The sequence below is a fragment of the Aulonocara sp. 'chitande type north' Nkhata Bay genome, linkage group LG12 (genome assembly GCF_057382095.1).
Source record: "Aulonocara sp. 'chitande type north' Nkhata Bay isolate Kocher_YH1m ecotype deep benthic linkage group LG12, A_spYH_male_GT1.1, whole genome shotgun sequence".
In the NCBI taxonomy this organism is placed as follows: Eukaryota; Metazoa; Chordata; class Actinopteri; order Cichliformes; family Cichlidae; genus Aulonocara; species Aulonocara sp. 'chitande type north' Nkhata Bay.
Window position 1 is genome coordinate 37,325,170 of NC_141355.1, and position 12,172 is coordinate 37,337,341.

The 12,172-nt window shown below is 41.7% G+C and overlaps 1 long non-coding RNA gene across 1 annotated transcript; it reads right to left on the reverse strand.

Moving 5' to 3' along the window:
- Positions 1-743: 743 nt before the first annotated feature.
- On the reverse strand, positions 744-6,955 carry LOC147318035 (uncharacterized). Its single transcript, XR_015131685.1, has 3 exons — positions 6,561-6,955; positions 6,445-6,476; positions 744-1,831 (listed from the first exon to the last, which is right to left on the reverse strand). It is a non-coding gene; the product is annotated as an uncharacterized LOC147318035 (long non-coding RNA).
- Positions 6,956-12,172: the final 5,217 nt, after the last annotated feature.

Below are 12,172 nucleotides of genomic sequence, written 5' to 3' on the forward strand. Positions count from 1 at the left end.
AGCTTTTATTCCTGACAAGTATCTGCTGCTATCTCTGTTCTTATATCTAAATAATTCAAATTTAAAAAAAAAAACTGTGGGAAATGAATTCAAACTAACTTTCGGAGAGTTTCTGTCACATTTATTGCTAGCACCTCTTTCACCTCTTGTGGATCAAAGAAAAACATTTCCAAAAATAAAATGCAGGTCACACTTGTGGAGTTTCACTCTGTGATGGGGATCCTAATTGTGTCGATGTGGTCTCATTTGCTTCTAATTTGAATATAGAGGCTTAATTCGTAAACCCATGTGATGTTCTCCGAAAGCCAAGTCTTCTGCACTCTGCATCACCTTTCACATTAATTCATTGGGGAGTGTGTTTGTGTTTGCTCAGTCTCTCGTGGCTGACCGGTACTGTCCATTTCTCATCACTTTTATCTCTGACATCCACTTTGAACACAGCCAGCCAATTAGATCTGGCACAGTTATTAAACAAAAGACCTCGCTTCCACTCTTATCGCAGCATTCCTGTTGAGGATAAATCAGTAGCAGCTTCACTTGTGAACTCTGTGGAAGTTTATTTCCTTTAGGAGTATTTGGCTTCGAAACAAGCTTCTTGTCAGTGTCACACAGTGAGATGAGTTTAAGACACAACAGCCATTTATTCAATGCTGCTTACAATATACCTAAAAGCTGCAGAGGCCGTTTTAGAGGCCTCTGTGGGAGAGGTGCTTACTATGAAGAAGCAGACAAAACCAAGGATGGATAAGAGCAGCGTTTATTAAAATGGTCCTGTGTGAATGTGATAAAGAATAATGTTTTGATAGTAATTCCCTGAGGCACTTCAGACCTGACACCTGACAGTGATTTGATCACATTTCTGAATCTGCTGTGTTTCAAGACAATTTAAGATCTTATTTAAAAGATGTTTGACTAACATTGGATTTTTCTTCCTACTGTGCATTCAGGAATTTGGGGAAAACAAAACAGGCTCAAAAGATTCTGTTTATAAAAGCTGATTATGTCTCAGAGAAACACCCAAGGTGTCCTTTGGCCTGGAAGTTGTGGCTATATAGACATGATCTTCTTCCCAACTTCTCACGTATGATCTTTATCCTTAAGCGTCACACTTTTAGCATTCAACATTAATATTTAAACATCAACATGAATTCTTTGGCAACAGACACAGGAAGTAGATCCTCGGATGTGCCTTCTCAATAAGGGAGCAGATGTTTAGCTACCACATTAGGTCCTGGAAGATGATGGCTCCACTAGGCAGGCATGCAGGAAGATGGGAACTGGTGGGGCAGGTATTAACCTGAAGTCCACTAACACTGTTTTGTCACAGTGCTGTTGTCACTGCACCTGGTCACCACGTTGTCAACGTCCCTCCCATAGCCAAATTCATCTCCACCTGAGATGAGCCTGGTGAGTGTGGCGTCATCTGCAAAGTTCTGGAGTTTGACAGACTGGTGTCTAGAGATGCAGCAGTTGGTGTAAAGGGAGAAGAGCAGGGGATAAAGTACAGAGCCCTGAAGGCAACTGATGCTGATGCACTGAAAGTCTGTGACATGCATAGCCAGTCTCACATGCTACTTCCTGTCAGACAGGAAGTCAGTGATCCACCTGCAGATGGAAGCAAGCACATTCACCTAGGAGAGCTTGTCAGGCATCAGAGCTGGGATGACAAGATCATCACTGACTTTGTCATCTGGTGTGAACTCAACCACCTGCATCAGTTGATGTTGGTTGGCTTGACGAGAAAGCCAACACTGATTGCACAGGTGAACACGGTCCGGACATCGAGGTGGTGGACAGATACAGAATCCTGAGCCATCTTCTTAATAATAAACTGGAACAAAAAACAGTCACAACAGTTACAAGAAGGGTCAAAGTCAGCCCAGTCATCTGCTGGACGGGTTGAGGTCTTCTGGGGTGTGCACGACATTGCTAAGGATATTTTATGACACAGTGATAGCTTCCACAGTCTTTTATACAGTTGTCTGCCAGGGAGGTGGCAGCAAGAGCAGAGACCGCAAATGACTTTATAGACTGGCGAAGCCTGGTTCTGTCCTGGCTGGTGCTCTAGATCACATAGAGGAGGAGAAGGATATTAGCCAATCTAACATCCATTATGGACAACATATACAATGAATACAGTTGTTATGAAGTGGGAAACCATCCACAGAAGTCAAACCTGTTCTTGTACAAGCTGCACACATTCGTTTAACCCTATAGAGTTGTGTATTTTATTATGTGAAGTGGCCATTAGCTGTCCTGTGTCCAGTACTGGGGCAGCTGCTGGGTCAAAACCCTCACGCCAAAGGACACACTGGGCATCATCCCAAACAGTGCGTGTGCACAAATCTGAGTAAACCTTCATAATCCAAATGCCTGTTTTGTCAGATGATGTCATTCTTATGAGGGCACACTGATATAATTGTCCTCACACTGAAAGATAAAGTCCACTGAGATCTCTCAGTAATCTTTTGCAGGTTCTCCAGCGTATTAAAAAATAGGTTTTATTTCAGGCAAGAGCTTTTCAGCAAAGTTCACTGAACATTCACAGCAGTAATCGTATCTGAACCCAGACATATGATGTAAGTCTATCCTCTTAGCTTCACTGTCTTGGCGTAGTGTGGCATAGAAAGTCACTCTGTGTGCCGCTAAAACCCTTCACTGATGCTCTTTAATGATAACGTCCTCTCTCCTGATCCTGTCTTACCCTGCGCTCGCTGCCCTTTTCACAGCCTGTTCACCGGCTGGCCCTCGCCACCCAGATGATCTGATCTTACCCATCAGAGGAGCGTGCAAGGCTTGGATATTTGAGAGGGATTAACCTTTCATTAGTAGACCCTACGTCAGATGTCTTTGCATACAAGACACACACACACACACACTGTGAAACTCGCACACAGCTACGACTCAACTTGCTGCATGAGTGGTGTCAAGATTAAAGAGCAATTACATGCTACTCCACAAATGATAGATTGGAAGTGGAGTCAATGTGATGGTGACCTACTTTGCAGAAAGAGGGAGAAGAGGGAGAGAAGACGGGGGGAGAAGGGAAGAGAGGAGGAGCAGGAAAAGGAAATGAACAGTATTTTTTAAAAATAATGAATTTTGTCTTGACATGATAAACATGCATGTGTGAAATACACTGTACAATAATTACATGATAATACGATGAGTATAACAGAGAATAAAGAGCTTTGTGGAAAGATGACATTAGTTTCTTTCTTTTTACTGTACACATGGAAGCATGCACTGTGCTGCCTGCCTGCCTGTCCTCAGTTTAGCTTCTCATCTTCTATCTTGTCTATGTCTGTTTGTTAGGTATATGCATGAAGTTTTCACAAGGATCTCACTTCATGCAGAAGCATCTTTGTATCAGGTTTTGCCGCCCCAGGTGAACTGATGCCTTATTGCAAATATTTTTTACATCTTTGTGAGTGGTTTCACATTTTTCACAAGATTCTTGATTACAGACCCTGATTTTACTACAATGTTCCCAGTTTACTTTTTCTTTTATTCATTGTATGCACTGATCAGAATATCACAGTCAGATGCTCTAAGATAAAGTCCACTGGCTCCATAACGCACAAAAACTGTAAGGATGCATGTGCAAGTACACAAGACATCAAAATCCTGTAACATAACGCGGAGAAAAAAGATGGAGCTTCTGCAGTGCAGACTTTCTTTATGACTGGATATGTTTGCTTTGTTTCCTGTGGAACTTGTCAATGAGATACAAAGCACTACACCCATGAGAAAGCTAATTAAACCTCAAATACACTTGCTTAATTATGCTTGCTCTCGGTCAGTCATTTGTTGTGCAAGTGCATGAAATCCATCCACACACACTTTCTAGGCTTAGTGTTGGTTTGTTGCTAAAACCGTTTGTGTGCTTATAATAAATGAGCTGTTGCAGCATGATCTGCCTCAGCCCTGTTTTTGTACACGTACATATATTTGCTGAATTTGTACCGTACAAAATATTGTGGAGACAAGAAAATTGTTACGAGACATTGTGCTTGCTTTATGTCACACAGTGTCACGAACTAGGTTTAATTTCTATACATCATCACTGTATGCAGTTACTGAATTATGACTGATGGAAAAGAGCTGAACACAGTACATGTGGAACACACACGAGCACATGCAATATTATGAAAGCTTTGCCAGCCTACAGGCACAATATTTTCACCCCTTTGTTTGCTAGAGACAGGAAGGAGCACTGCTAATGGGTTTTTGGTTTCTGTGGATTACTGAACAAGTGGTATGACCTTGTTTTTTTTCATTTGTACACATCAGCATGCCTTTCATTTCAACAATTAGATATCTCCATATTAATATGCAGGACGAGGAACAAGACGTTTGGTACTAGAAGCCTACAAATGTCCATTTGTTGTCTGCTTGTAGTCCCGATGCTAGGTTTTCTATTATCTAGATTTGTAAAGAAACAACAGGCAAACAGGAAAGCTTAGCCATTTAAAAGCTGATGTGTTGCAGGTGTGAGATGACATGGATGAGTACTCCATCAATAATGTTTGAGTTGTATCCCACAGTGGAAGTCATACTGTTTTATTTGTACTGTTGAATTGTTTCTTTTGGGTGGAATCCAATTCACACTGTCATGACAGATAAGTGGCTGCTGTACACAGAAGGAAAGTCATATGGATCATATGTTACAGAAGGATGTTCAGTTGAGGAGTATCAGTCCAGGTGAGCCATGATCAGGAAGCAGGAATGTTAGTCACAGTGACAGAAATGATCAAAGTTTAGCAGAAAGAAATCTAGCAGAATTAAAAATAGTCTGAGGGACAGGAAGAACTTTTAAAAGTTGCACTGGGGAAAAAGAAAAGCGCTTCATGCACAGATCAATCCATATTCAAATCTGCTATAGGACCCCAGTCATCTACATGCACGCCCTACTAGTCATGAGATACCCATGAGAGCCAGTGATGTTATGGAATATATGGAATATAAGGCTCACATCCAAATTCCAGCAGCTTGGCACTCTATGCATAACAAAATGAGAGCTTTATTAGTGAGTGTCAGAGTCACTGTCCATGGATGAAACAAGGAGCTTCCCTGAATACATCAGGAAGATGGTATCCCAGGACGAACAGCTTCAAGGGTGCCTCAGACAGAAGAAGAGATGATGAGGAAGAAGAGACACTAATGACAGCTCGAGAAAGTGGCTGAGATTAAAAAAGATTACCAGTAGCTAGAGAAAACTGGCCAGAAGGATAGATCAGGGGCTTTCATCATGGCAGCACAAGAACAGATTCATGAAGGGGGGAGTGTACCACAGCAGACAGGAATCAAGCTGTGTCAATGTGCTCTTGGGAAAGTCCAAATGCAAGGTGGGACAGCGAGCAGGCGCAACCATGTGGCGACAGTAGTGTACAGGGCGATCATGGGTTAGAAATCAATCAGTGCAGGTAAGAAGGCAATGCAAAAACCAGAGCTGGCAGCAACAACAGCAAAGAGCCAAGTGAGAAGATAGAAATGTAACAGATGCTGAAGGAACTGCAACAGATGTGGATGTCCACAGTGATCCAACAGGAGCCTCATGGGCTCTGTCTACACTATCTGACACAAAACATTTATTGAAAACGTCTATTTCTAGACGCTTTCTTCCGTTCCTTTCTTTCACATCACAGAGCAAAAATCATTAAATCTCCTTTACACAGATCATGAAATGGTCTCTGTGGGATTTTGAAATTTTATCTCATTACGTTTATTTTCTTTCCATATTAATTACTTCCAGCGTATCGAGGGAGGAAGAAGGAAAATAGGGCAAATTTCTCAAGTCTCATTTTCCATTTGGGCGAGCTCTGCAACAGCCAGTGGCTGTAGTGTGCGTTAGCAAAGACTCCTGTGTAATAGGGTTTGAAGTTAAGGCTCATTGCCTCCCCTGTTTCCTTAGTGTGGAACTCCCTGCAGGTCTCCAGTCCAAGTTATACGTTTTAATTTTGCAGAAAACATAAACAAATTGTTGTATAAGTGAATAAAGCAAACTGACGTTTTTTTTAAATGAAAACTTAGAAATAATTGCTGTTGTATGAGATGTTTACAACGTGCTTTTTGTGTCCTCCGTTTTGCCTTTGGTACAGAAAAGTTTGCTTTTAGAAAATGTTAACAGCCAATTATAACATTCAGCTTCAGCCTGAACCTTTTCTCTCAGTGTCTTAACATTTACAGGCTGCCATGTTTCTACAAGGCTGGCTCTCCAGCTTCCTCTCTCTCTGTGCTCTCAGGTGGAGTTGGGTAGGCCTTGGTGCCTGACCTCGCCCCTGAGTGGGGTGTTCCTGTCGCTGAGCCAGTGTGCGCACCTGTTTTCCATTAACTCATCACCTTTTGAAAATAAAAGGCTAGCTGATACTTTCACTCCTTGCTAGATTGTTTTTGCCCTTGTGGTAATGTGGTACTCAGACTCAACTCCAGTGATTATCTTACCTTTAAGCCTTCCTGACCTTGTTCTTGTCCAGCTGAAAAAAGCATAAAAAAACGAACTGTGATTCGAGAAAACTCTGCTGGTTTCCTGGAAACGTACAAATTAACCTTAAACTTACCTGTCTACTCTTCACCTCCTTCATCTTTGGGAATCTTTGTCCACCCCCTCCACCTGTACATCCATAAAGAGTTATGAAAAAAGGACCAGAATCAATTCAAAAACACTTCTCCTCTGCCTTGTAAAAAAAGATCAAAAGAAAACAATAACGATTCTGAGAGCTTGGTTTTGGTCTTGTGCGTTCTGCTTCTGACTCCTCTCTATCCGATAATTATGAAATGCACTTTTATGGGTTGATGTTGTCTTCGCTTTGGAGCATCCTCCACCTGTACCGTGTCCCACGAAAATTCATCTCAGTCTTCAAGTCACTGCACTGCCACCCCAACTGCTGCATCAAGACGGCCACACCGAACTCTTCGCCATCGAGACTGGTGTCAGGCAAGTCTCACCCTTCATGTATCTAATACAGGGGTGTCGAACTCTACGCCTGTCCTGCAGGTTTTAGATATCACCCTGTTTCAACACACCTGAATCAAATGATTAGTTCATTTCCAGGCTTCTGGAGAACTTCAAGACATGTTGAGGAGGTAATTTAGCCATTTAAATCAGCTGTGTTGGATCACATCTAAAGGCCCTCGAGGCCTGGAGTTCGACACCTGTGATCTAATGGCACTCAACTTCATCATGAAGAAAGCCCCGGTCAAGTCAGATGCAGGCATCAAATTGGACAGGAACAGTCGACTCACCGACCTTGATTTTGCGGATATCCCTGCTGGGCGAGAACGGCCAGAGAAACGGGAAAAGTCAGACTTCCCATCAGTGCTGAGAAATCAAAAACCATGCACGTCGGCGACCAGGCCGGTATGCCTAAGATCAAGACCGGTGGGCAAGACCTCGAGGTGGTTGAGAGGTTCGCATTACCTCAGCAGCGTCATCGTTTGGGGCAGAGATGCAGACGCCGATGTGAAGAGCCGCACTGGCAAAGCCTCAGTGGTATTCCAACAAATCTTACTTTTTTCATTGATTGTACTTATTTGTATTTTTGTATTTCCTTCATATATCTGTACCTGAGCTGAGGTGACGCAAAAATTTCCCCGTTGTGGGATCAATAAAGTCTTATCTTATCTCTTATCTTAAATGTGAAATAGCTGGTCAATCTCGATCAACATCAAGCTTCGTCTGCATGCCTCAATCATCATCCCAATGGCAATGTACGCTTCTGAAACGTGGAAAGTGTCAGCCAGTATTACCAGGAAGGTGGACGTCTTCCATCAACGCTGCCTTCAAAGGATAATGAAGATCTGGTACTTTGATCACGTCACCAATGAAATGGTGCTGCGACAAAGCAACCTTCCTCGCCTCAGCGTGACTATCGCACACTACCACCTTAAACTTGCTGGACACATCATCCACATGAACAACAGCCACAACCCAAAAAAGTATTCTGGCGCCAGACCTTCCTTGACGACCTCAAAGGCATCTGTTGGCATGAAGCCAAAGAGCTCGCTGGAAATCGCGATCGATGGAGAGACCTTGTCGCCCAATAAACTTAATAGCATGGGTGGAAAAGAAAAAGATGTTGTCTTGGAAGTCTGTAGCAATGGAATTAAAATATTATCGTTTACATACTTACATTAGGGAGTTTAAACCCATTCAAAGAGTATAAACATCGTGGACGAGAACAGGCCCAATATCTCCAAGGTGTGCTGCAAAATATTAAAAATATTCAGCTTTGTCCTATCATAACTAGGGCTGCCACGATTACGTCGACTATTAAAATCGTCCACGACTGATTTAATAGTTGACGCGTCGTTTGAAGCTTTGTAACATCCCAAAAGACACAGGAATAAGTAGCAGGATTTAAGAGTGTCATAATGGACTGAAACAGAAGATGGCAGCACTGCATGGACAAGGATGCCAGCTGCCGTTAAACCCCGAAGAAGAAGAAGCTGTGTCCCATAATTCATAGCGCAGCCCAGCGCAGTTGTCAACAATGGCGGCAGCTAGCTAGTTTTAATATTACTCTTATTATTCTTTCTGGGTCACAAAATAAACGTTTAACATATTTTCAGGCGAGAATGTAGCTGTGTAAACCTCAAATATCTGCTCAGTTTATCAGGACACCACATATTTTCAAAAGCGCTCCGACGTTTTCGGAGACGTCAGTTACCCACTAGCTCGATAGCTAGCCGGGAGCTAGGCTCACTAGCTAGAGCCGTGAGAACACCGGACTCCCGGCAAATCGTTTTCAAACCCACCGCCATCTTTCACTACTCAGGTTAAATATATATAAGTCACTTAGATAACTTAACAATGTTATTGTTTGGCTTTCTTTAGTATTTTATTTGTTCCTGAGTAAATCTGTTTGGCTGAGATTAAAGTTATAGTTTTCACACAGCTGAATAAAGCTGATTATCAGAAGTGTGAGATGCTCGAGAATATACTCCAGTGTCCTGTTATATTTTAGATAGCAAGGAGCAGACGGCTGAGTTTATTAAACTTCACCAAAACAATCTGCAGATGTCATTAAAATTTAATAAACTATCATCTTGTCTTTATTTTTAGTTAGCACATACCTTAAACACTTCAAGCTGTAAGCTAATGATAGTTATATAAGAGCAGATGCTGCTGGTGCAATAAGCTGTACGTTTTACGTCCAATGGATGCATGATCTGATTAGTCGACTAATCGCAAAAATAATCGGTGACTAGTCGACTATCAAAATAATCGTTTGTGGCAGCCCTAATCATAATAATAAAGAATCTTCCCAAAAATTCCTTGATCCACATCTATAAATCGGTCCGAGCCCTACCTCTAGTAAGACTGATTTAAATCCATCGCTTCTCGAATCTTCTGCAGTCCTGCTTTAAAAAGGCAAACTGACCCAATCACATAACCTCTTTGGTGGCTGTAATAAGACTGGCACTTCATCAGTAAACAGGCCAGTGCCCAGTGTCACCACCATCACCTCCACGCTGCTGTCAGATTCATCTACAGCCAAAAAGACCATGACTGCAACGATTAATGTAAGCATCGCAATGACAAAAGCCTGCTTGACAAGCTCAAGTGCCACCTGAAGTCCAACGTAATAACCGAGTCATGCCCGTTCTTCCATGAAGCTGGATGCAGGTCAGAGTGATGAGTTCAATTTCTCTGCCGCTCGCCCAGCTCTGATCAAAGGAGCATGCCTTTCTCATCTCAACGCCAAATAATCTCCCACAGCATCTGCCTCAGACTGAGCCATGTTGACACTACACAAGCCAGGTGTAATGGAATTGACCTCCACCACCAATCCGCTGCCATTTCACGGATAGACACATCAATAATGTCCTCTGCACCGAGCCGGTGCTGCACGAACTGTAAACTCAGCAGGCTGTAAATAAAGGCCGGATGCCTGCAGCACCAGCTCTCTTTCAACATGACTTCTTCACTGGTAGAAAGTGCGTTTTTGCTTTTTCAGTATCTGGATCAGAGATAAGACTTTGATCTGTTTTAACATTAGTTTTTTTGTTCTCCTTCATTTGGTAGCAGTGATAAACCTGAATGCTAAGGACTGTTCATTGTTTCCTAAAGGGATGCTTTTATAGTTTGAAATAAACATTTATGTGAGAAGATCAATACCGCTCTCCACTGTGTGCCTTTGAAAGAAAACTCATTTATTAACTGATCAGCAGTCTTTACTGATTCTGGGACCAAGTCTTTTATTCCATTTCTCACTTTCAGTCTCCGATTAACGGCAGGGATTCATAATCACACCTTGACAGCTCTGACACTTCATATTAGAAAGTGACACGATGAGGAATGAAAGAATCCCACGCTGGCGCCGCCGCTCTGCACCGACACATGACCAGAACATAAATGAGGAGATTAACGACTGGACAGAAATACAGAGCTGCAATTTAGACCGAAGTGAGTCAAAGAAGAAATGATGCAATTATATTATTCAGGTCTGCATAATACAATAAACCTTTTCAGTTCTCTTGCCTACTTAATGAGACATAATAAGCATAAAATGGTCTTTTGTGTTTGTTTCGCACTCACTCTGACTTTTCTAAAGCTCAGAATACATTAGAGACAACATACTGAGTGACCAGCCATCAGCTGCAAAGCTGTGAGTGATGAGCTGGACTTTAGGCTCCACAGCAATGGTATATTTGTCCCTGGAGTGGAGAATGTTCTGGAGTTACGTTAAGTGCGATATAAAAACTTCTGATACAGGATTTTTAAAACTGACACTCATACATTTGGTCATTTAAAATCTGACATATTGGCTGATATTTCTTTCTTTCAGACATGTGAAACACAAAAACATTTCCCAGATTTACAGTGGTTATGTGTAGTTGCATTATCTTAGAGCTAAAATAATATTTTCACTGTTACAAAGAGTCGTGGATAACTCGTCTACACTCTGCCCAACTGGACACTGTTGCAGCCGCACATGTGAAATAACTCCAAATCCCTTTTGCTGTTAGCTCTCCTGCACAGTATTAGATACAACCTGTGTATGCACTATTGTATGCACTATTGTATGCACTACTGATGACTCGTGCTGTAAGGATCACAGAGCAACACAGAACTGAAATGAATAGATCGGGCTCACAGATTGGCCCATTGTCATTAATATCCGATCCAAGCTTCTCAGTCAAGATTGTGCCGGTATCTGATCCAAGAATCAGATCAGTGTATTCCTGATCACAATTTCTTGTGTTCTCTAGCTTTTCTTAATTTGTAATCTGATGTTATGTCCTTCACAAATGCAGCAATTTATCTTCCCCACTTCCCAATCCTTTCCTGTAGAGAACCTGCTTTTTGTTAAGCTATCTCCTTAAGTCCTGTAAACAGGTCTCTGGTCTTTGGGTTTGACTGTGAGTCCAAATATATTTGGTATTATGACAATTATACAGTAAAACTGTAAATATCTAACTCATAACCTAAAGCTTTTAAATTAAATAAAAGTACTGGTACATTCCAATCCTGATAGTGCTCATATTTTGAGGTTTAGTCCATTTAGATAAAGTTATTTTCACAACATTTTTCATAGGTATGAGCATTGTAAAACCTAAATTAATGGCATTTGTTCTGTAGGATATGAAGGATCCTTGTTCCTAACTATAATTACCAACGCTGGCTGTTGGAAGAGACAAAGGCCTGAGAGCTTGTGATTAAAAGAGGCCTTGAGGCCTTGTCAGAGGCCAACTTCCTCATAACTGCTGTAAAAATGTTTGTCAAGCAATGAAAATGTACCAAAGTGAAATGTTGCTTTAATTTCTCGAGAAACACCTCAGTTCATCATCACTTCAGACACTAATGGTGCTGATGGTGAAAGTACCCTGAGGAATACTGCATGTCTGCAGCACTATCTGTCACCTCTCATCTTGTCACCTGCTGTAAAACTGCTGAACATCACTTGAAGCCCTCAGCTGACCACTTTTTGTGATTACAACAAGTCTTAAAGGAACACACCCACTGATTTGTCAAACACTGTGGACATGGCCATGTTGGTGTTTTGTTTTTTGAAGTGACAAAAATGTTGAGTTATTAGCTAACACGAGCGTTATGGACAGCAAGGTACATCTACAGACTTTATGAGGGCTAACACCAGTTATATCTTGCTAAGTAAGAATATTTTTAAATATTCTCAAAGAAAGAAAAATAAGAATTTTAGTATTTTTA